Raw genomic sequence first — 22,951 nt, 5'->3', positions numbered from 1 at the left:
CAGGGTAACCTAGGCTGGGAACTCAACATCCAGGGGTAATCAATATTCAGGAAGCACAGACAGGAAGGAAAAGGAGGTGGGGTAGCGTTACTGGTTAAATAGGAGATTAACGCAATAGTAAGGAAGGATATTAGCGTGGATGATGTTTTATCTATATGGATACAGCTGCGAAACACCAAAGGGCAGAAAACATTAGTGGGAGTAGTGTGCAGACAATCAAACAGTAGTAGGGAGTTTGGTGATGGCACCAAACAGGAAATTAGGGACACGTGCAATAAGGGTACAGAAGTTATCATGGGTGACATTAAGCCATCATTTGATTGGGCTAACCAAACTGGTAGCAATACTGTGGAGGAGGATTTCCTGGAGTGTATCATCACCATAGGCAGTCCCTCGAAGCGAGGATGACTTGCTTCTGCGCCAAAAAGTGTTGAGTTCACAGGTGTTTCAATGAAGGACCTAATATTCCAGATCCCGAACTACACTTTGGAGGGTGTACGATACCTGTGCTTGGGTGTTTTTAATGTGTGATGGCCGTTGCACACCAGCCACCAAAAGGCTTGATAGAGCTAGGTCTTGGTCCAATGGCAATGATTACCTCAGACGACTTGAGACCTGCTCTGCTGCACGGACCTAGCGTGCACGCATATAGCAGTGTGAGCAGGTCCATGCTGCCTCTGGGCACTCGCCTCTTCTGGGCCCCAGACTCACGCCTCTCCTGGGCCCGGGTCACTTTCCTCTACAATCTCTTTCAGCTCCTTGGCCCCTCCTGCTGTGCCTGCTCGCACTGCAATGAGCGACCTGGCTTCACAGCCGTCGACCACCTGCAGTGGTATGCCACCGCCCCACGCCGTTACCTCTGATGGCCCCGGCCTGCTGATGGTCTTGCAGGCCGGGACCGCGCTGCCGCAACCTGCTCCCTCTAATGCAGCCTTTCAATCACAGTAAATCCTCTAGAGTGAAAAAGGGATGGCTTTCTAGACCAAGATGTCGAGGAACCAACTGGAGAGCAGGCCATCCTAGATTGGGTGATGTGTAGCGAGAGAGGATTAATTAGCAATCTGGTCGTGCCGGGCCCCTTGGGGAAGAGTGACCATAATATGGTAGAATTCTTTATTAAGATGGAGAGTGACACAGTTAATTTAGAGGCTAGGATCCTGAACTTAATGAAAGGAAACTTCGACGGTATGAGACGTGAACGTGCTGGGATCGACTGGAAAATGATACTTAAAGGGTTGACGGTGGATAGGCAATGGCAGACATTTAAATATCACATAGATGAACTTAAACAATTGTACATCCCTGTCTGGAGTAAAAATAAAACAGGGAAGGTGGCTCTACCGTGGCTAGATAGGGAAATTAAGGATAGGGTTAAATCCAAAGAAGATGCATCTAAATTGGCCAGAAAAAACAGCAAACCTCATGACTGGGATAAATTTAGAATTCAGCAGAGGAGGATCAAGGGTTTAATTAGGAGGGGTGAAATAGTGTATGAGAGTAAGCTTGCAGAGAACATACAAACTGACTGTAAAAGCTTCTGTAGATTCGTGAAGAGAAAAAGATTAGTGAAGACTAATGTAGATCCCTTGCAGTCAGAATCAGGTGACTTCATAAAGTGGAACAAGGAAAAGGCAGACGAACTGAACAAATACTATGGTTCTGTCTGTACGAAGGAAGACACGAAAAACCTCACGAAAATACTAGGGAACCGAGGGTCTAGCGAGAAGGGGGAACTGAGGGAAATCCTTAATAGTCAGGAAATGGTGTTAGGGAATTGAAGGGACTGAAGGCCGATAAATCCCCACGGCCTGAGAGTCTGCATCCCAGAGTACTGAAGGAAGTGGCCCTAGAAAATGTTGATGCATTGGTGGCCATTTTCCAATATTCCATTGACTCTGGTTCAGTTCCTAATGATTGGAGGGGAGTTAATGTAACCTCACTTTTTAAAAAAGGAAGGAGCGAGAAAACAGGGAATTATAGAATGGTTAGCCTGACATCGTTGGTGGAGACAATGCTGGAATCAATTATTAAAGATGTAATAGCAGCGCATTTGGAAAGCAGTGACAGGATGAATCCAATTCAGTATGGATTTATGAAAGGAAAATCATGCTTGACAAATCTTCGAGAGTTTTTTGAAGATGTAACTCGTCGAGTGGACAAGGGAGAACCAGTGGATGTGATGTATTTGGACTTTCAAGAGGCTTTTGACAACGTCCCACACAAGGGGTTAGTGTCCAAAATTAAGGCACATGGTATTGGGGGTAATGCATTGACGTGGATAGAGAACTGGTTGGCAGACAGGAAGCAAAGAGTCAGAATAAACGAGTCCTTTTTAAAATGGCAAGCAGTGACTAGTGGGGTGTCACAGGGTTCAGTGCGGGTATCCCAGCTATTTACAATATACATTAATGGTTTAGACGAAGTAATTGAATGTAATATCTCCAAGTTTGCAGATGACACTAAGCTGAGTGGCAGTTGGAGCTGCGAGAAGGAAGCTAAGAGGCTGCAGGGGGACAGTGGCAGGTTCGGTGAATGGGCAAATGCATGTCAGATGAAGTATAATGGGGATAAATTTAAGGCTATCCACTTTGGTAGCAAAAACAGGAAGGCAGATTATTATCTGAATGGTGACAGATCAGTAAAAGGGGAGGTGTAAAAAGACCTGGGTGTCATGGTTCATCAGTCATTGAAGATAGGCATGCAGGCAAAGTAGGCAGTAAAGAAAGCAAATGGTATGCTGGCCTTCATAGCGAGGGGATTTGAGTATAGGAGCAGTGAGGTCTTACTGCAGTTGTACAGGGACTTGGTGAGACCATATCTTGACTATTGTGTGCAGCGTTGGTCTCCTAATCTGAGGAAAAACGTTTTTGCTATTGACGGAGTGCAGCGAAGGTCCACCAGACGGATTCCCGGGATGGCAGGACTGACATAAGAGAAAAGATTGGATCGGCTCAGCTTATACTCACTGGAATTTAGAAGAATGAGGGGATCTCATAGAAACATAAAAATCTGACTGGATTGGACAGGTTAGATGCAGGAAGAATGTTCCCGATGTTGGGGAATTCCATAACCAGGGGACACAGTATAAGGATAAGGGGTAAGCCGGAAAGTGTGAGGTCATCCACCTTGGAAAAAAAAACAATAAAAGGGAATATTATTTGAATGGGGAGAAAGTACAACATGCTGCGGTGCAGAGAGACCTGTGGGTCCTCGTGCATGAATCCCAAAAAGTTAGTTTGCAGGTGCTGCAGGTAATCAGGAAGGCGAATGTAATGTTGGCCTTCATTGCGAGAGGGATGGAGTACAAAAGCAGGGAGGTCCTGCTCACACTGTATAGGGTATTGGTGAGGCCGCACCAGGAGTACTGCGAGCAGGTTTGGTCACCTTAATTAAGGAAGGATATCCTAGCTTTGAAGGGGGTACAGAGACGATTCACTAGGCTGATTCCAGAGATGAGGGGGTTAACCTATGATGATAGATTGAGTAGACTGGGTCTGTACTCGTTGGAGTTCAGAAGGATGAGGTGTGATCTTATAGAAACATTTAAGACAATGAAACGGATAGACAAGATCGAGGCAGAGAGGTTGTATCCACTGGTCGGGGAGACTCAAACTAGGGGGCACAGCATCAAAATACGGGGGAGACAATTTAAAACTGAGTTGAGAGGGAATCTGTTCTCCCAGAGGGTTGTGAATCTGTGAAATTCCCTGCCCAAGGAAGCAGTTGAGGCTAGCTCATTGAATGTAGTCAAATCACAGATCGATAGATCTTTAACCAATAAGGGAATTAAGGGTTACGGGGAGCGAGCGGGTAAGTGGAGCTGAGTCCATGGCCAGATCAGCCATGATCTTGTTGAATGGTGGAGCAGGCTCGAGGGGCTAGATGGCCTACTTCTGTTCCTAATTCTTATGTTCTTATGTTCTTCTGAGATGAGAAGAACCTTTTTCCCAGTGAGTTGTGAACCTGTGGAATTATCTACCACAGAAAGTTTTGAATCATATTCGTTGGACATATTGAAAATGGAGTGAGATGTTGCTAAAGGGATCAAGGGATATGGAGAGAATGCAGGAATGGGGTACTGAAGTTGCATGATCAGCCATGATCATATTAAATGGAGCTGCAGGCTCAAAGAGGCGAATGGCCTACTCCTGCACCTACTTTCTATGTTTCTACGCTTCGGTGTCAAATTATTCTCCAATAACGTTCCTATGAAGTGCCCTTGGACGATTTACTACGTTGAAGGCACTATATAAATCGAGGCTAATGTTGTAACTGTTGCCCAGGATGGTGTTGTGAGGTGATGACTCGCTTATTGCCCACGTTACTTTTGTAGGGTGATGAAGAGCCTGTTGCCCAGGTTACTGTTGTGAGGAGATGAAGAGCCTGTTGCCTAGGTTATTTTTGTGAGGGGATGAAGAGCCTGTTGCCGAGGTTATTGTTGTGGGGATGAAGAGCGTGATGCCCAGGTTACTCCATCTCGCGGGCACTGGGATCTTGAAGGCCCGCCAACTTATTGTTCCTGGGCAAGGTGGTCGCGCATGTGCTGTGACCCCGCCCTGTGCAAGACGGTGGCCAGTGACCCCGCTAAGCCGGGCCTGTCACCGCCGGGCATACCCGGGGCCTCTGGGCTGTGATTGGAGCCTGAGGCCTGCAACGAATGTGTGTGAGGCTCCCGACCCACACGCAGATCCACATCCTTCCCGCCCCTACAATCTCCGACCGCCTCCGTGAAGCATCTGACACACTCGAACTCTGGGCAAACGCCGGAGCTGCAGGTTCTTGCTTGGGGCCTGAGGCCTAACCCGGGTGTTTAGAAAGCCCCCCCGCCAGGTCCAGGCTCCCCTGCGCTGCCCGCCGCCTCCCCGTTCCGGAATCTTCTCTCCGCCTCCAGCCGTTGGGCAGCCCATGGTCCAGGGGCATGTGACCAGAGCCCACGACCTGATTGACAGTAGCTTCCACCCAATGGTGACTGAGATCGCCGGAACAGTGGGGGCCGAGTGTTACGCGCGCTGGAACGTGATGACATCATGACGTCAATGCAACTTGATTCTTCTGAGGGAGAGAGGCTGGAGGTCAAGGTTGATGACATTCTGTGGTGACCCTTGACCTCCCTTGCTCCCCAGTGCAGACCAGGAGAGGGTGCACATTCCAGCTGCTCACTGTTGGGGTGTCAGCTGACCCAGGCTGGGCTGCTGGTGGGCAGACTGCAGTTAACCTCACCGCCCTGGGCTCCATCCACTGGTCACTGTCCACTCACCACAGCAGCAAAGGCCAAGTCTGCAAAGGGACTATGATGCCCCCAAGGTTGAATAAGCTGCCAACAATCGCTGCATACCCTCACACATTGCCCTTTGGATGGGCACTGGAAGGCAACCAGTGACTGTGGAACTGCTAACTGTAGGGGAATAGGAGGGTATGTTGATAGGGTGGGAGGAGGGTCGTGTGGCATTTAAACCCCGACGTGGACCAGTTCGGTCAAATGGCTTGTTTCTGAGCTGCATGTTCTATAAAATACCGTGAAAGGTCAAATCAAGGGTATCAGCAAAAACAAAAACTAAACTTGTATTTATATAACGCCTTTAATGTGTAAAACGTCCCAAGGAATTTTACAGAGTATTATAAGTGAAAAAACTTGACACCAAGCCACATAAGCAGATATTAGGACAGGTGACCTAAAGCTTGGTCAAAGACATGAGTTTTAAGGAGCATCTTAAAGGAGGAATGAGAGGCGGAGAGGTTTAGGCAACGAGTTTTAGAGCTTGGGGCCAAGGCAACAGAAGGTTGAGCGATGATCATCAGGAATGCTCAAGACGGCAGAATTAGAGGAGAGCAGATATCTCAGGGGTTGTGGCGCTGGAGGAGATTACAGAGATAGGGAGCAGCGAGGCCATGCAGGAATCTGATAACAAGCATGAACATTTTGAAATCGAGACATTGCTTAACCGGGAATTATGTAGGTCAGCGATGCTTCCCCAGCATTCGAGACACACACACACCTTCCCTCGTTCACCTGGCCCTTGCTGGCTGCGATATTGCATCCTGTGCCCTCGCTTCCACTTGCTTCTGCAAGAAAAAAAACAAAAGGAAAAACATCAATGCTCTGTGAGAGGTCTTCCCTCCAGAGGTCAAACTTAGCTTATCTGAATTAGATTTCCCATCCCGAATGCTTGAGCAGGAACTCCTATCTATTTAGCTCATCAATTTTATTTTCACAAAAACCCGTGTCCAGCCTTTGTGATTTAACAATACAAAAGCTATCTGCAATGCGTTTACAGCAAGTCTGTTATCTTCCCCCTCGAGCAGTCTGTCGTAGAAGATAACACATGACGCCAAATCATTCATTCTAAGCATTTGTTTTTAAAGTCTTAAGTTCAATTTTGTTACCATGCTGTGGCATTCAAGATTCATTACTGCATATAAGAAGCTGAACATTACTGGAGCTCTTCTCTTTTGTTCCAGCAAAGTTCAAGGTCGGTAACACCTTCAAGTTACTTCCATTTAAAACAACCCTCTTGGTAATCTTGCTCCATTATCGTCATCTTCACAGGCAGTCCCTCGAAACGAGGATGATTTGCTTCCACGCCAAAAAGGAATAAGTTCACAGGTGTTTCAATGAAGGACCTAATATTCCGGATCCTGAACTACATGTTGAAGGGTGGAAGATGCCTGTGCGTGTAATAATTTATCTCTGTGCAATTGATTAGCAAATATTAAGAATGATGTGCTTTGTAGACACACACACATATATACATACATGCATATATACATGCACATATACACATATATATATATATATATATATACATAAAGGGACAGGGACTCCCCTTTCGCTACCTCTTTATAGTTAAAGGGACAGTCCAGTTTATATTGTGTCGGAGGACTTTACGAACCGAGCTACCATTACCAGTCGTTCCCTTCTATACTGTGCAATGATTGTAAAGCTATATCAGTGACTTGAGCCATTCAAAAATGTCTCACAGTTTTTGATGATCCATTTCACTTGCTTGTCTACTTTGGAAAGAATTCAGAATTGTACATTGTGATGAATGTTTCATTTACAGGTAGAGTCAAATTTGTTTCAAAATATTCTGTTCCCACCCTTCCCCAACACCCCCCCCCCCAAATTTTAGAACACTGCAGTACTGACTGGGACGGTCCCAAGTTCGATCCTTGATCTGGGCTGTTAGTTGAGCTCAGCCAAGGCAGCAGTTCACAGGTTATAATTGGCCTCATCACAACTGGGAAGTGTGTGGATGTCATTTGAGGACAGGAGTTGAGGCTGTGATGCCTACCACAGTGGAAATCCTGCTGGTACTCACAGAATCGACTGACCGTGTGGCACTAGAGGTTATCTATTGTTTGTGGAATTTCACCGAGCCAGATTCAGCACTTTCTGGAGATAATAAAGCTCAGGCGATTAAATGAATGTTGATTTTAGACAGTAAATGTCTAGAATAAGGAACTTAGGAGGGACAGGAGGGGACAGAATGTTCCATAGAATCTAGAATTGTCTATTCTGAATTTATATCCTGTACTTAACGTAACAACGTTTGGAACCACCATTTATTTTCAGGGTATTAGAAGGGGAGGATCTGCAACTGGGAAACGCAATCCAGACATCGCGTCAAGATTTGACAGATTCCCCGGATTGATCAGGATCATCTTATCATCAGCCTTTTTAAAAACACCAATCACAGCGGGGAGAAGCAGGACACATGTTCTGTGTGTGGATGCTCCTCCAACCAATCGTTCAGCCTGTGAGACTCGTGCGCCCACCTGACTCAACACTAAATGTGGGGACAGTGGGAATGGATGCTGTTGTGCATGGAAAGAGATTCAGTCGCTCATCTCACCAACTGCCATTCGAGGAGATAGATAACAGACTTTCTCCTGTGAATATAGAGCTGGGTTATTGGGCCGTGATGTGTTCACTTATTCATCTTGGTGAATCTAAACCTTTGCCAATTACTTCATGTGATCAGTTTACATGTACATATTTTTTTTAAATGCATTTGCTGAGTGGATTCAAATTTAAATTGAAACCAGGTTTTCAGGCGGAGTGCTCCATTCACACATCGAAGGTTAGAGAGATGCTGCGGGGCACACGCTAAGTCCAGTTTTTGAAAGTGATTAATAGACTGGGAACTTGTCCCGGAGAGTAACTGATGGTATGAGAACTGTAATAATCCAGAATTAGAAAGGAGAAAAGGCCCAAAATGGTGCAGTCAGTAACAAGACATCAATTAGTCCGCTCTTATCTTGGAGATATCAAATATCGACACACTGTGTTATTTGAAACATGAAAATATTAAACTCTAGCCCAGTTATAGGTTATTCACATCAACAGAAACAAACCCCAACTGATACAACAAACATGATTCAATCAGGATGCGATTACCAGCAGCAGAAACAATAGAATCCAACCGCTGCAGTCATTTGTGAACTAGCTGGTATCTCAGCAGGTTGGATGACTGAATGAATCCCTTCCCACAGTCAGAACAGGAGAACGGCCTTTCCCCGGTGTGATTTTGCTGGTGTGTCAGCAGGTGGGATGACTGAGTGAATTATTCCCACACTCAGAGCAGCTGAACGGCCTCTCCCCAGTGTGACTGTGACGATGCATTTCCAGCTTACAATGTTGGGTTCAGTTCTGCATCCGCTGTGCGCAGAGTGAGAATAAAATCAATGAGCTGCTGATTCTCTCCGCTGGACAATGGGTCTTTTGTGCTGGCCCAATAGGGTGAGACGGGCTGGCCCAATAGGGTGAGCCCAGGCTGGCCCAATAGATGAGTCCGGGCTGGCCCAATAGTGTGAGCCGGGCTGGCCTAGTCGGTCGTGCCCAGGCTGGCCCAATAGGTGAGCCCGGGCTGATCCAATGAGGTGAGCCTGGGATGGCCTGGGCCAGGTGGGCGTGGGCTAGCCCAATAGGGTGATCACGGGCTGGCCCAATAGGGTGAGCCAGTTTGGCCCAGAGTCACCAGACAACAAACACCAGAACAACAAGGTTCCCTTTCAGGGGCCACTGACCTGGGCACAAACATGTGGTCCAATAAAACTGACAGACACCCTGAAGCCCCGCCCACCCATTTTCCCTGCCGTGTCGAAACTCCGAATAGAGCACTTGCTGCAGGAGGCTTGTATTGGGAATATGGATAGCTGAAATTGTAGAGTACACTCCATAACGCCTCATGGTTGACCTTGTCAAAAGCCTTAGTCATGTCAAAGAATGTTGAACCAAACCCTCAGTCACTGACACCAAGTTCCTCCCATGTGATATAAAGCAACCCATGTCACTGACAACAAGTGAACTGGGAAAATATATTAGAGGGTAAGACTGTAGAAATGCAATGGCAAACATTTAAGGAGATATTTCATAACTCTCAGCAAAGATTTATTCAAGTGAGAAATAAAGATGCTAAGAGAAGGATGAACCATCCCTGCCTAACTCAGGAAGTAAAGGATGGTATCAAATTGAAAAAAGGTATAAAATGTTGCGAATGACAGTGGAAGGCCTGAGGATTGGGAAATTTTTAGAAACCAGCAAAGGACGACGAAAAAAATGATAGAGACAGTGAAGATAGCAGATGAGAGAAAATTAGCAAGGAATATGGAAACAGAAAATAAGAGCTCCTACAGGGATATAAAACGGAAACGAGCAGCTGAAGTAAACGTTGGTCCCTTAGAAGATGAAACTGGAGAATTAATAATGGGAAACACGGAAATGGCAGACAATTTTTAAAATAATTTTGAATCGGTCTTCATGGTAGAGGGCACCTAAAAACTTCCCAATAGTTGCTAACAAAGGAGCTATTGCGGGGAGCGGGGTAGCGGGGGAGCAATCACTATCACTAGAGATCAAGTACTAATCAAACGAATGGGACTAAAGACGGACAAGTCCCCTGGACTTGATTACATGCATTCTAGGGTCTGAAAAAAGTGGCTGCAGAGATAGAGGGTGCATCGGTTGTAATCTAACAAAATTCCCTAAATTCTGGCGAGGTCCCAGTGGACAAGAATACCGCAAGTGTAACAACCCTAATTAAGAAAGGAGTGAGACAGAGAGCAGGAACCTATAGACCAGTTAGCCTACCATCTGTCAGTGGGAAATTACTGGAGTCCATCATTAAGGAAAATTAGCAGGACATTTAGAGAATCATATTGCCATCAAGCAGAGTCAGCTTGGTTTAATGAAAGAGAAATCATGTTGTCAAATTTCCTGGAGTTGTTTGAGGATGTAACGAGCGGATTGAATAAAGGAGACCAGTTGATGTTGTATATTTGGATTTCCAGAAAGCATTCCATATGGTGCTACACAAAAGGCTATTGCACAAGCTAAGAGCTCATAGGATTGGGGGTAATGTATCACCGTGGATGGAGGATTGGCAAACTAACAGAAAACAGAGAGTCGGGATAAATGGATATTTTCAGGTTGGCAAACTGTAACTAGTGGAATGCCACAGGGATCAGTGCTGGGGCCTCAACTATTTACAATTTATATTAATGACTTGGATGGAGGGACCGAGTGTAACATAATCAAATTTGCTGATGATACAAAGATAGTTGGGAAAGCAAGCTGTGAGGAGGACGCAGATAATCTACGAAAGGATATAGCAAGGCTCAGTGAGTGGGCAAAATCTGGCAGATGGATTGTAATGTGTTAAAATGTCAGCTTATCCCCTTTGGTAGTACAAATTAAAAAGCAAATGATTCTTTAAATGGGGACGATTACCAAATGCTGTAATACGGAGGGATCTGGGGGTTCTTGTACATGAAATGCAAAAATTTAGCATGCAGATAGAGCAATAATCAGGAAAGCAAATGGTATGCTGGCCTTTATTGCAAGGGGGATGGAGTACAAAAGTAGGGAAGTCCTGCTACAAATGTACAGGGCGTTGGTAAGACCACACCTGGAGTACTGCACACAGTTTTGGTTTGGACTTGACTCCATTCCCGTGCCAGGGGTTTTGCTACACCAGATGGGGGACACCATTTGTGGACACTGATTCCCCACCAATTTCCATTCCCCTTCTTTCTGGTGGATAATGGAGCGGCCGCTGTGTGTAATGTGCAAGTCAGTAAGAATTGTCAGCAAGCTCTTTCTAATTGGAGATTATATTCAGTACAAACGTTTACATTATTGTAGATTGTCTACCAAAGATCAAGATAGGATTAAAGTAAAAGTTCATAATTTTATTGTTGAGAGTTGCTGAGTTAAGGGGAAAGATAACACACACAGTTTTTAAATGGACACTGCAGCTCCGAGAACACAATCAGCAATATATCCAGAATATTAAGGTCCAGCCCAGTTTCAGGGTTATTATTAGCAGAAACAAACCCAAACTGTTAGATTGAACATGGTTCAGTCGGGATGTGATTAACAGCAGCAATAACAGCAGATTCTAACCCCTTGAGTCACTTGTGAACTCGCTGGTATGTCAGCAAGTTGGATGACTGAGTGAATCCCTTCCCACACTCTGAGCAGGTGAACAGCCTCTCCCCAGTGTGACCTCGCTGGTATGTCAGCAGGGTGGATGACTGAGTGAATCCCTTCCCACACTCTGAGCAGGTGAACAGCCTCTCCCCAGTGTGACCTCGCTGGTGTGTCAGCAAATCGGATGACTGAGTGAATCCCTTCCCACACTCATAGCAGGTGAACGGCCTCTCCCCAGTGTGAACTCACTGGTGTGTCAGCAGGTGGGATGACCGAGTGAATCGCTTCCCACACTCAGAGCAGGTGAACGTGTTCTCCCATGTGTGAACTCGTTGGTATTTCAGCTGGTGGGATGATGCAGTGAATCCCTTTCCACACAGAGAGCAAATGAATGGCCTCTCCCCAATGTGACGACGTCGATGAATTTCCAGTTCTGACGGCGATCTGAGTGCCTTCCCACAGTCACCACATTTCCAGGGTTTCTCCGTGGTGCGGGTGTCCTTGTGAATCTCCATGGTTGGTCGATCAGTTGGCCCTAACCCATATGCACAAAACGTTTACAGTTTCTCGGTGCTTTATATGCTGCGATGTTTTCTTCAGGCTGTGTAACTGGTTAAAGCTCTTTCCACAGTCCGTGCACTGGAACACTCACTCGGGAGTGTGTGTCTCGGTGCTTTTCCAGTCACACTGATGTTTGAAATCTTTTCCCACAGGCAAGACAGACAAACATTTCTCCTTCCACTTTGAAAGGCCGATGATATTCAGGTCCTGATGCATCGAGTGACTCTGTCAGCTCTTGACATGATGTTTGGTTTGTGTTTCCTGTCTGAAAATTTCCCCTTCTAATACGCTGTAAAAGGGGATAACAAAACTCATCGCTGTCAGTACAGGACAGAAATTCAGGAGAGACTCATCTAGTTTCCATGAAACAAGCTTATCTCCCTTGTCCTTCCAAAGCTACAAATCCCTGTCCCACACGTTGTCCCACCTGCTGTGCTGAAATCCAAATCAACACAAATTTCCAGACAGTTTCTCCTCTACTCCCAGTTTTCACTACCAATTTTGGTTGGGTTCAGGTTTACACTCACTGGTTCCCCTCCTTCTCCTTCCCAGAATGTGCTGACACTGGCTGGGTTCAGTTCTACACAAACAGGTACACTTCCTTCTCCTAAAGATGCTGACTCTGGCTGGGTTCAGTTCTACACTCAATGTTTCCCCTCCCCTGAAGGTGCTGACTCTGGCTGGGTTCAGTTCTACACTCACTGATTCCCCTCCCCTGAATGAGTTGGCTGTGGCTGGGTTCAGTTCTACACTCACTGGTTCCCCTCCCCTGAATGTGTTGACTGTGGCTGGGTTCAGTTCTACAATCACTGGTTCCCCACCCCTGAAGTTGCTTAATCTGGCTGCGTTCAGTTCCAGACACTGATATCATTCACTTTGTACCTGCACCAAGATGGCCGCAAATGGCACTGTGCTACTAACTGAATCAAGATGGCGGAGCGCTGAACCTGACTTCCTGCACCGCCGTTAGCCTGGACCTGTGAATGGGAAAAAGCCCCGAAACTGCAATCGCCGATATTCTGGTTACTATTCCGGGCTTGCGGCGGGTACCGGTTGTTAATGAAGCCTCCTTTACTCCCCAGTGGTCCATTATTCCCCTTCGTCCCAATGAAAAGGACACTTCTGTGGAGCCTGCCCGAAATGTGTCTCCTCCACTATTACACACACCGCGCATACTCCAAACACAGCCAGGACCAGCACGGGCGCACTGAGCTCCTGTCGTCTGAGTGCGGCACATTCTCCCCTGCGGGGCATGCTGGATACATAAGACCATGAGAAATAAGAGCAGGAGGGGGCCACCCGGCCCCCGGAGCCTGCTCCCCATTCAATAACATTGGACGGGACAGTCTAGGGGGGGCTTTACTCCATATCTACCCGTGCTCTACTTGCTGTGGGTGTACTTGATGCGACAGTATAGAGGGAGCTTTACTCTGTATCTAACCCATGCTGTACCTGCCTTGGGAGTGTTTGATGGGACAGTGTAGAAGGAGCTTTAATCTGAATCTAACCAATGCAGTACCTGGTCAGGAATGCTTGGGGCAGGATTGAGGAAGATATACTCTGTATCTAACCTGCTTTGTACCTGCACTTGCAATGTCTGGTGGGAGAGTATTGAGGGAGTTTTACTCTGTTTCTAAGCAAGGCAAATATATCCTTCCTTAAATAAGGCGACCAAAACTGTGCAAGATTCTAGAGAGATTAGAGAGAGAATTACACTGTATCTACACTGTGCTGTAGCTGTCCTCGGAGTGTTTATTTCGACAGTGTAGAGGGAGCTTTACTTAGTGAATAACCAATGCAGTACCTGCTCTGGGAGTGTTTGATCGAACAGTGTAAAGGGAGATTTATTTTACATGTAACAAATGCTGTATTTGCAAAGGAATTGCTGGGTCAGGGTAGAAGGAGAATGTACTCCATGTAACCTGTGCTGTACCTGTCCTGGGAGTGTTTGATGGGGCAGTGTAGAGGGAGCTTTACTCTGTATCTAACCACGTGCTGTACTTGCACTGGGAGTGTTTGATGGGACAGTGTCGAGGGAGCTTTACTCTCCATCTAACCCGTGCTGTACCTGCCCTGAGAATGTCTTGTGGCAGGGTTGAGGAAAATATACTCCATGTCTAACCTGTACTGCACCTGCCCTGGGACTGGTTAATGGCAAAGTGTAGAGGGAGCTTTACTCTGTATCTAAACCAAGTTGTACCTGCCCTGGGAGTATTTGGGATATTGTAGTCTGAGATTTACTCTGTATCAACCCTGATAGTGTTTGGGACAGGATGAAGTGAGATTTACTCTGTATCTAACCCGTGCAATACTGGTAATTCTGATATCAGTAGTCGTGAAAATGATAAAATCTATTATTAAGCACGTTGTAAGTAATAACACGATTGCGCAGAATGAACACGGATTTATGAGAGGGAAATTGTACTTGACAAATCTGTTAGTATTTCTTGAGGTTGTCACTCGCAGGATAGAAAAGGGCGAACCACTTGATGTGGTTTATTTAGATTTACAAAAGGCATTCAATGAGGTGCCACACAAGGGATTATTAAACAAAATTATCGCTCGTGAGATTAGGGGTAATATATTAACAAGGATTGGTTAACGTTCAGAAAACAGAGTAGGAATAAACGGGTGATTTCTGGGTTGGCAGGCTGTAACTGGTGGGGTGCTGCAAGGATCGGTGCTTGGGCCCCAGCTATTCACAATCTATATCAATAATTTGGATGAGGGAACCAAATGTAATATATGGAAGTTTGCTGAGGCTACAAAGCTAGTTGGGAATGTAAGTTGTGAGGAGGATGAAAAGAGGTTTCAACGGGATATACACAGATTCAGTGAGTGGGCAAGAACATGGCAAATGGAATATAATGTGAAGAAATGTTAAGTTATAAACTGAGAGTAAAAATAGAAAGGCAAAGGATTTTTTTAAATGGTGAGTGATTGGGAAATGTTGGTGTTCAGAGGGACCTGGGTGTTCTTGTCCACAAATCGTTAAAAGTTTATACGCAAGCAATTAAGAAAGCAAATGGTATATTGGCCTTTATTACAAAAAGATTTGAGTATAAGAGTAAATACATCTTACTGCAATTATAAAGGGCTCTGGTGAGACCACACCTGGAGTATTGTGTACAGTTTTGGTCTCCTTACGTAAGGAATGATAAACTTGCTATAGAGGGAGTGCAATGAAAGTTTGCCAGACTGATTTCTGGGATGGGAGGATTGTCCTTTGAGAGATTGAGTAGACTAGGCCTATATTCGCGCTCGTACAGAAGAATGAGAGATGAGAGGCGACGCCCACATCCCATGAACGAATTTTTAAAAAGAGATGTGAGGTGTTTAAATTTGATCAAGGATACCAGCCAAATTATTAGAGACACTCCCTGTCCTTCAGGACCCGTGTCCAGGGGTGAAGCAGATGGGTTTATCTGATCATCTTTGGATTAAATGTTGTGCTCATTAAGCTGAGCACCTCGTGCTAGCATCAAACACTCTCCAGTCGGGCACAGCACGGGTTAGAGACAGAGTGAACCCATCGGTCGCTCCCCGACACAGATACTGAGGGACAAGGAGTGTCTGGGACAATGACATTTCGCACTCAATAAGGTATAAATTGATCCTGTACCTCTCCCATTAATCCTGGGCTTCACACGGGTCAAATACTGCTCCTGCTTCCCTTCCTGTAACAACACTGAGCTCAACCCAGACCAAAATGATCAGGGCTCCGGGAGGTTCGTTGTTAGGCACTGCAGTGATGTCATAAAGCAGGGCCATGAGCCCAGCTGGTCCTCTGCATGTCCCTTTAAAGGAGGAGAGCTGGGACATCCTGTCTCACACATCCCCCTGTTCATACTGAGAATACCTGGGGAAGGCCCAAGGCCCAGTGTGTGGAACACAACCAAAGGGGAAAGAGGAGGAGAGAAGGGGAGGTAAATCAAGGAGAAGGGACTGAGGGCCACCAAGCTTCAGTTTTAGAGCCTGTAACTTCAGGAGGGATCAGCGAGTTGTGTAGTTTCAGGATCCAGAGAGAGAACAAGGAGCAGATGGGGAGACTGGTGTGGATTCCAGCTGAGTGAGGATGTAGGGGGAGGGAGATTGTGTCCGGTTAGGGGTGTGGGAGGGACAAGAGAGGAAAAGTTAGAGGAGCAATTACTGCAGCAGTGTCCATCAATAGTGAGAGAGAGAAGGTTGGGTCAGAGTGGGCCCTGGACAGGCCAGTAAACTGTTCGTTTGCTGTGACCAGCTTTCCTTCTGACACAAATAGCCTCCTGTAGCCCACTGACAAAAAGAGCTCATTAAACGCCCAATGTCCTTTCGTCTGGTGAGGTCTCCCATTGTGAATCATGGATTGTTGTTAAAGCTTCTCATTCCGACTCGCTCACAGTGAGACAGTATCCATTGTCCCTTTTATTCCATGGGCTTCATCTTTGCCGGTATTGGTAACACGCCCGGGATCAGGAAACACAAAACCCAATTTGTGAATCACTTTCAGCTACTTGACTTAGTGTATGCCCGACAGCATCTCTCTCGCCTTCAATGTGTGAATAGAGCATCACGCCCGCAATGCTGGTTTAAGTTTATTTCCACGCAGCAAATCTATTTAAGAAAAGCCTGTAGGCCGATGAGACACTCTTCAGGTGCCAGTGTGCTGCTGGTTTGCCCGGCATTTTGCCTGTAATGGAAAATAACTGAACATTTCTCCCAGTGTAACCTTTGCTGTAATGAAATGTGTCTTTTAATCAGCCTCACGTCCTTGCTCATGTCTGCTGCAATTGTGTAGCAAGGGGATGTGTGAAGAGATGGTGTTTGTATGGAGATGTGAAACAAGGAAACGGTATCTGTATGTGGCAGTGACATAGCCTTGTGGTCAGAGGCAGAACCATGCACCGATATCCTTGTGCTTATGGTTTGAGCATGGTCAGTTCATGAACGCTCAAGCTAAGAGGTGCCAGGGATTGGAAGCAGCGGCAGTAAATAAAATCTAAATGCAAATTCCGATGTAGTTTATCTTCATTTATTCCTATTTTAATGGCTTTTGCTGAATGTGTCCCATGCCAAGTGCCAGGTTATTGGATCAGGCCCACCCTAGAAAATGAGTTTGACATCCTGAGGTAGACAATGTCAACCGGATTCCCCCATCCACAACCTGACAACTTCTTTACAAACTCAAGCTAGTTTGTAAGCCATGACCTTGTTTTCCGGAATCCATGTTCAGTATCTCTAATGGCCCCTTCACTTTCCCCATGATGGAAAACAGCATCTCTCAGGATCCCTTCAAGCACCTTCCCAGTGATCGAGGTCACGTTGATGGGCCTTGAGTTTCCGAGCTCTGACTTGTGCACAATTGAAAAATGGGAACTACATGTGCTACCTTCCAATCTCAGGGAACAACCCATGAATCTACTGAGCTGTTGGCGATATGGGCAAGAGGCTGGCAGAGCTCCCATCCCATCTCTTTTAGCACCCTTGGGTGGATATCATCCGCACCTTACACTGTCAAGATTAACCCGCACGGGTTGCTGTCAGTGAAGAGAGATGAGAAAGACCAAAGTGCCATTTGCCACTCTCAGTATAACCCTGAAGGATTTTGTCCGTGCTGAAGTTCTTCCCCCATATGTTCCTCCCCGCAGCTTGTCCTCTCTGAGCTCTAGCCAGGTGATGCTAAACACTCGGGTGGGAAAGAGAAAAATCTACAGCAATGTCTTGAAAGTAACACGAATTTATTTGTCGACATCCCAAATATTAATCTCCAGTCCAGTTACAGGAGTTTTCATCAGCGGAAACAAACCCAAACTGTCAGAATGAACATGGATCAGTCGGGTTGTGATTAACAGCAGCAATAACAGCATAATCCAACCCCTACAATCATTTGTGAACTCGCTGGTGCCTCAACAGATGGGATGACCGAGTGAATCCCTTCCCACACTCAGAGCAGATGAACGGCCTCCTCCCGGTGTGAATTCGCTGGTGTGCCAGCAGATTGGATGACTCATTGAATCCTTTCCCACACTCAGAGCAGCTGAACGGCCTCTCCCCAGTGTGAATTCGCTGGTGTGTCAGCAGGGTGGATGACTGAGTGAATCCCTTCCCACACCGGAACAGGTGAACGGCCTTTCCCCAGTGTGAATTCGCTGATGTATCAGCAGGTTGGATGACTGAGTGAATCCCTCCTGACACTTGGAGCAGGTGAACGGCTTCTCCCCAGTGTGAACTCGCTGATGTGTTTCCAGCTGGGACAGGTAGTTGAAACGTTTCCCACAGTCCCCACATTTACACAGTTTCTCCCCAGTGTGACTGCGCTTGTGTCTCTCCAGGTTGGATGATCGGCTGAAGCCTTGTCCACACACAGAGCACGTGTACACTTTCTCCCCCTTTGCATCGATAGTTGCAGGATGATAATCCATTCCCGATTAATCGAGTGACTTCGTCAGATGTTGATGTGATGTTTGGTTTGAGCCTCCGGTCAATAAATCCTCCCCTTTTAATACCCTGTAAAGTGAATTTCAGTCAAGAAAAAGGGTGGATGAGAGAGAACCCACAAAAACACAAAGGTACTTTTTGAAATTGAGCTTAATGAACTTGGTCATTTGTGGGGCCAGCACTAGAAATAGTAACCATGAAAACTGCCAGTTTGTGGAAAAAACCAACTGGTTTATCAATGTCCTGCAGGAAAGGGAACCCACCTCCATTGACAGCCCAACATGGGGAATTGTTGGTCTCACTGGGCCCAGATATATTGGGGGCGAAACCCAGCAGCTTTTCCTCCATCTCCACTCCAGCTCAAACAGATGCAACAAACTGACCCACACAGGAGGCCAGGTATCCAAAGCGACTTTCTAACATTTGCAGCATAGTTGAGAGGCGATTTATTCTAAATTGCCCGAGATTTGTAGAATTGAGATTCTAGATTTTACATAAGAATATAAGAACATAAGAATTAGGAACAGGAGTAGGCCATCTAGCCCATCGAGCCTGTTCCGCCATTCAACAAGATCATGGCTGATCTGGCCGTGGACTCAGCACCACTTACCCGCCCTCTCCCCGTAACCCTTAATTCCCTTATTGGTTAAAAATCTATCTATCTGTGACTTGAACACATTCAATGAGCTAGCCTCAACTGCTTCCTTCGGCAGAGAATTCCACAGATTCACAACCCTCTGGGAGAAGAAATTCCTTCTCAACTCGGTTTTAAGTTGGCTCCGCCGTATTTTGAGGCTGTGCCCTCGAGTTCTAGTCTCCCCTACCAGTGGAAACAACCTCTCTGCCTCTATCTTGTCTATCCCTTTCATGATTTTAAATGTTTCTTTTAGATCACACCTCTTCATTCTGAACTCCAACGAGTAAAGACCCAGCCTACTCAATCTATCATCATAAGGTAAACCCCTCATCTCCGGAATCAGCCGAGTGAATCGTCTCTGTACCCCCTCCAAAGCCAGTATATCCTTCCTTAAGTAAGGTGACCAAAACTGCATGCAGCACTCCAGGTGCGGCCTTACCAATACCCTATACAGTTACAGCAGGACCTCCCTGCTTTTGTATTCCATCCCTCTCGCAATGAAGGCCAACATTCCATTCGCCTTCCTTATTACCTGCTGCACCTGCAAACTAACTTTTTGGGATTCATGCACAAGGACCCCCAGGAACCTCTGCACCTCAGCATGTTGTAATTTCTCCACAGTGAAATAATATTCCCCATTACTTTTTTTTCCCTAGGTGAATGACCTCACACTTTCCGACATTGTATTCCATCTGCCAAACCTTAGCCCATTCGCTTAACCTATCCAAATCTCTGCAGCCTCTCTGAGTCCTCTACACAACCCGCTTTCCCACTAATCTTAGTGTCATCTGCAAATTTTGTTACACTACACTCTGTCCCCTCTTCCAGGTCATCTATGTATATTGTAAACATTTGTGGTCCCAGCACCGATTCCTGTGGCACACCACTAACCACCGATTTCCAACCCGAAAAGGATCAATTTATCCCGATTCTCTGCTTTCTGTTCGCCAGCCAAATCTCTATCCATGCTAATACATTTCCTCTGACTCCGCATACCTCTATCTTCTGCAGTAACCTTTTGTGTGGTACCTTATCGAATGCCTTTTGGAAATCTAAATACACCACATCCATCGGTACACCTCTATCCACCATGCTCGTTATATCCTCAAAGAATCCCAGTAAATTAGTTAAACATGATTTCCCCTTCATGAATCCATGCTGCGTCTGCTTGATTGCACTATTCCTATCTAGATGTCCCGCTATTTCTTCCTTAATGATTTTGCTTTGTACCGGAATCCAGGTCTGCGATTGGAGCGTGGGCTGGACCATCGAAACGGACCAGGTACAGCAGGCGATGCGGCAAGCAGCAGAGGAGTGATGAGGTCGGGGTGGAGTAGCGACGGGAGATCGAGCCTGAGAGATTGCGGCCCACAAGAGGCGAGAATTTGGGGCTGAGAGATTGGGGCCAAGGAGAGGCAAGAGTTCGGAATGGAGAGATTGGGGCCAAGGAGAGGCGAGAGTTCGGGGAGGAGAGATTGGGGCCAAGGAGAGGCGGCAGTTCAGGGCGGAGGGTTTGGGTCCCACGAGAGGCGAGAGATCGGGGGAGAAAGATTGGGGCCCACAAGAAGTGAGAGTTCGGGGCTGAGAGATTGGGGCCAAGGAGAGGCAAGAGTTCGGAATGGAGAGATTGGGGCCAAGGAGAGGAGAGAGTTTGGGGAAGAGTGATTGGAGCCAAGGAGAGGCGACTGTTCGGGGAGGAGAGATTGGGGCCAAGGAGAGACTGGTGTTCAGGGCGGAGAGATTGGGGCCCACAAGCGGCGAGAGTTCTGGGTGGCGACATTGGGTCCCACGAGAGGCGAGACTTCGGGCAGAGAGATTGGGGCCCACGAAAGGCGAGAGTTCGGGGCGGAGAGATTGGGCCCCACGAGAGATGAGAGTTTGGGGCAGAGAGATTGGGGCCACAAGAGGCGCGAGTTCGGGGCCCGGAATAGGCAAGGGTCCAGGGACAGCATGGGCCAGACCACAATGCGATCTATGGGCAGTACAAGTTTGTGCACCAGGTCTGTGCAGCAGAGCTTGGTCTCCAGTCGTCTTGGTTAACCTTTGACTCCGGACCAAGACCTCACTCGATTCAGCCCGTGTGGTGGCTTGTGTGCAACGGTTACCCACGTTAAAAGAATCCACACACAAGCATCTTCCACACTTTAATATGTAGTTCGGGACCTGGAATATCAGGTCTCATAATGAAACATCTGTGAACTCATCCGTTTTGGTGTGGAAGCGGGTCATCATCGATTCAAGGGACTGCCTAATTCTATACTGTACAGGAGGCCAGGGAGTGACTTCCGCATTCAGTGCCCACCCTGATACGGAGCGGCTGGGAATTGCTGGACATGCTGTATAAATGCAAGTAGTTGTTTTCTTGATGTGGGGGAGACACTGCCCCCGGGGTTTGCTGGTGCCGGGCCCGGAGGCTTTGACACGCAGGCTGAGAGCCGCATTCGGTGTTGCCCGGGACCTGAGAGCCACACTCGGTGTTGCCCGGGGCCTGAGAGCCACTCTCGGTGTTGCCCGGGTCCTGAGAGCCGCACTCAGTGATGCATGGAGCCTGGTGCATGGGCCTGGGAGCCACACTCGGTGCTGCCCGGGACTGAGAGTCACACTCGGTGTTGCCTGGCGCATGAGAGCCACACTTGGTGATGCTGATGCCGTGCTCGCTCCAATCAGTCCCCAGGAGCCTCTCCGCACAGGGGCGTGCTCTCCAGGAACCAGGCCTACCCACGTTACCCCCCTGCTGATGGAGATAGGGCGTATTCCGATGGGCAGAGCACTCTGGGTAAGATCATCCGCCATTGTCACGGAGAGGACGCACAGGAGGCCATGCAGCCCATCCTGTCTGTGCCGGCTCTTTGGTGAAGCTGTTCAATGAGTCTCACTCCTCTGCTATTTACCCATTGCTAGGGATATTTTTCCCAGCAAGTATTTATCCAATTCCCTTTTAAAAGTTACAATTCAATCTACTTCCACAACCCTTTCAGACAGTGCAATCTGGATCATAACAATTCGCTGAGTAACCAATGATCCCACATCTCATCTCTCGTTATTTTGCCAATCATCGGATGTCTGACTCCTTTGGTTACCTACCCTAATGCCACTGGAAATACTTTCTCCATATTTACGCGATCTAAATCGTTTATAATTTTGTACATCTCCATCAAATCTCTTTTTACCCTTTCCTGCACCCTGGAGAAAACTTCAGCAGGCTCTCCACATCACGGAAGTCTCATCTTCCTGGAACCATTCCTTCTGCACCTTCTCTAAAAGCTTGCCATCATTACGAAAGTTTGAAGCCCAAACTTGAACACAATTCTCCAGCTGAGGCCTAACCAGTGTTTTATAAAGGTTTAGCAAATTAAACATCAAATGCTGATATTTCTCTGATGGGGTTTAAAGGGCGAGGTCCATCTAGTCAGTTGGATGTGTCAATGAGACTGTGAACCTAAAGAAGTGCATTTAGAGTGGAGAGCCAGGACATGCTGTGTAACCGGGCACAAACACTCCTGCACAGCCCACACATCACTTGTTTCCCATTTGGCATGAAAGTAATGTGTTAATTGCAACAATTCATTTTATTTGATTTCAAATAGTTTAGGATAGAAATTGAATCATGTTTCTATGATTTTTCCCCAACTCAGATTCAAGGCCTCAATTTTTCTCTTCATCTGTGTGCAGTCACAGGTTTCCAAACCTGAGACTGTATATTGGGATTCCAATCCTGGGACTGTACATGGGGATTCGAACCCTGGGAGAGTACTTGGGCATTCTAACACTGGGAGAGTAAATGGGGATTCGAACCCTGGGACCATACATGGGGGTTCTAACCCAGGCACTGTAAATGGGGATTCTAACCCTGGGACTGCACATGGGGATTTTATCCCTGGGCGAGATTGTGGGAATTCTAACCC

The 22,951-nt window shown here is 46.8% G+C and overlaps 1 pseudogene; it reads right to left on the bottom strand.

Annotated features, from left to right (window-relative positions):
• The window catches only part of LOC139235454 (zinc finger protein 420-like), a 59,116-nt pseudogene that overhangs the window by 11,385 nt on the left and 24,780 nt on the right, over positions 1–22,951 (bottom strand).

This window comes from Pristiophorus japonicus, chromosome 23, assembly GCF_044704955.1.
Source record: "Pristiophorus japonicus isolate sPriJap1 chromosome 23, sPriJap1.hap1, whole genome shotgun sequence".
Lineage (NCBI taxonomy): Eukaryota > Metazoa > Chordata > Chondrichthyes > Pristiophoridae > Pristiophorus > Pristiophorus japonicus.
This window is presented reverse-complemented; position numbering and strand designations above follow the sequence as displayed.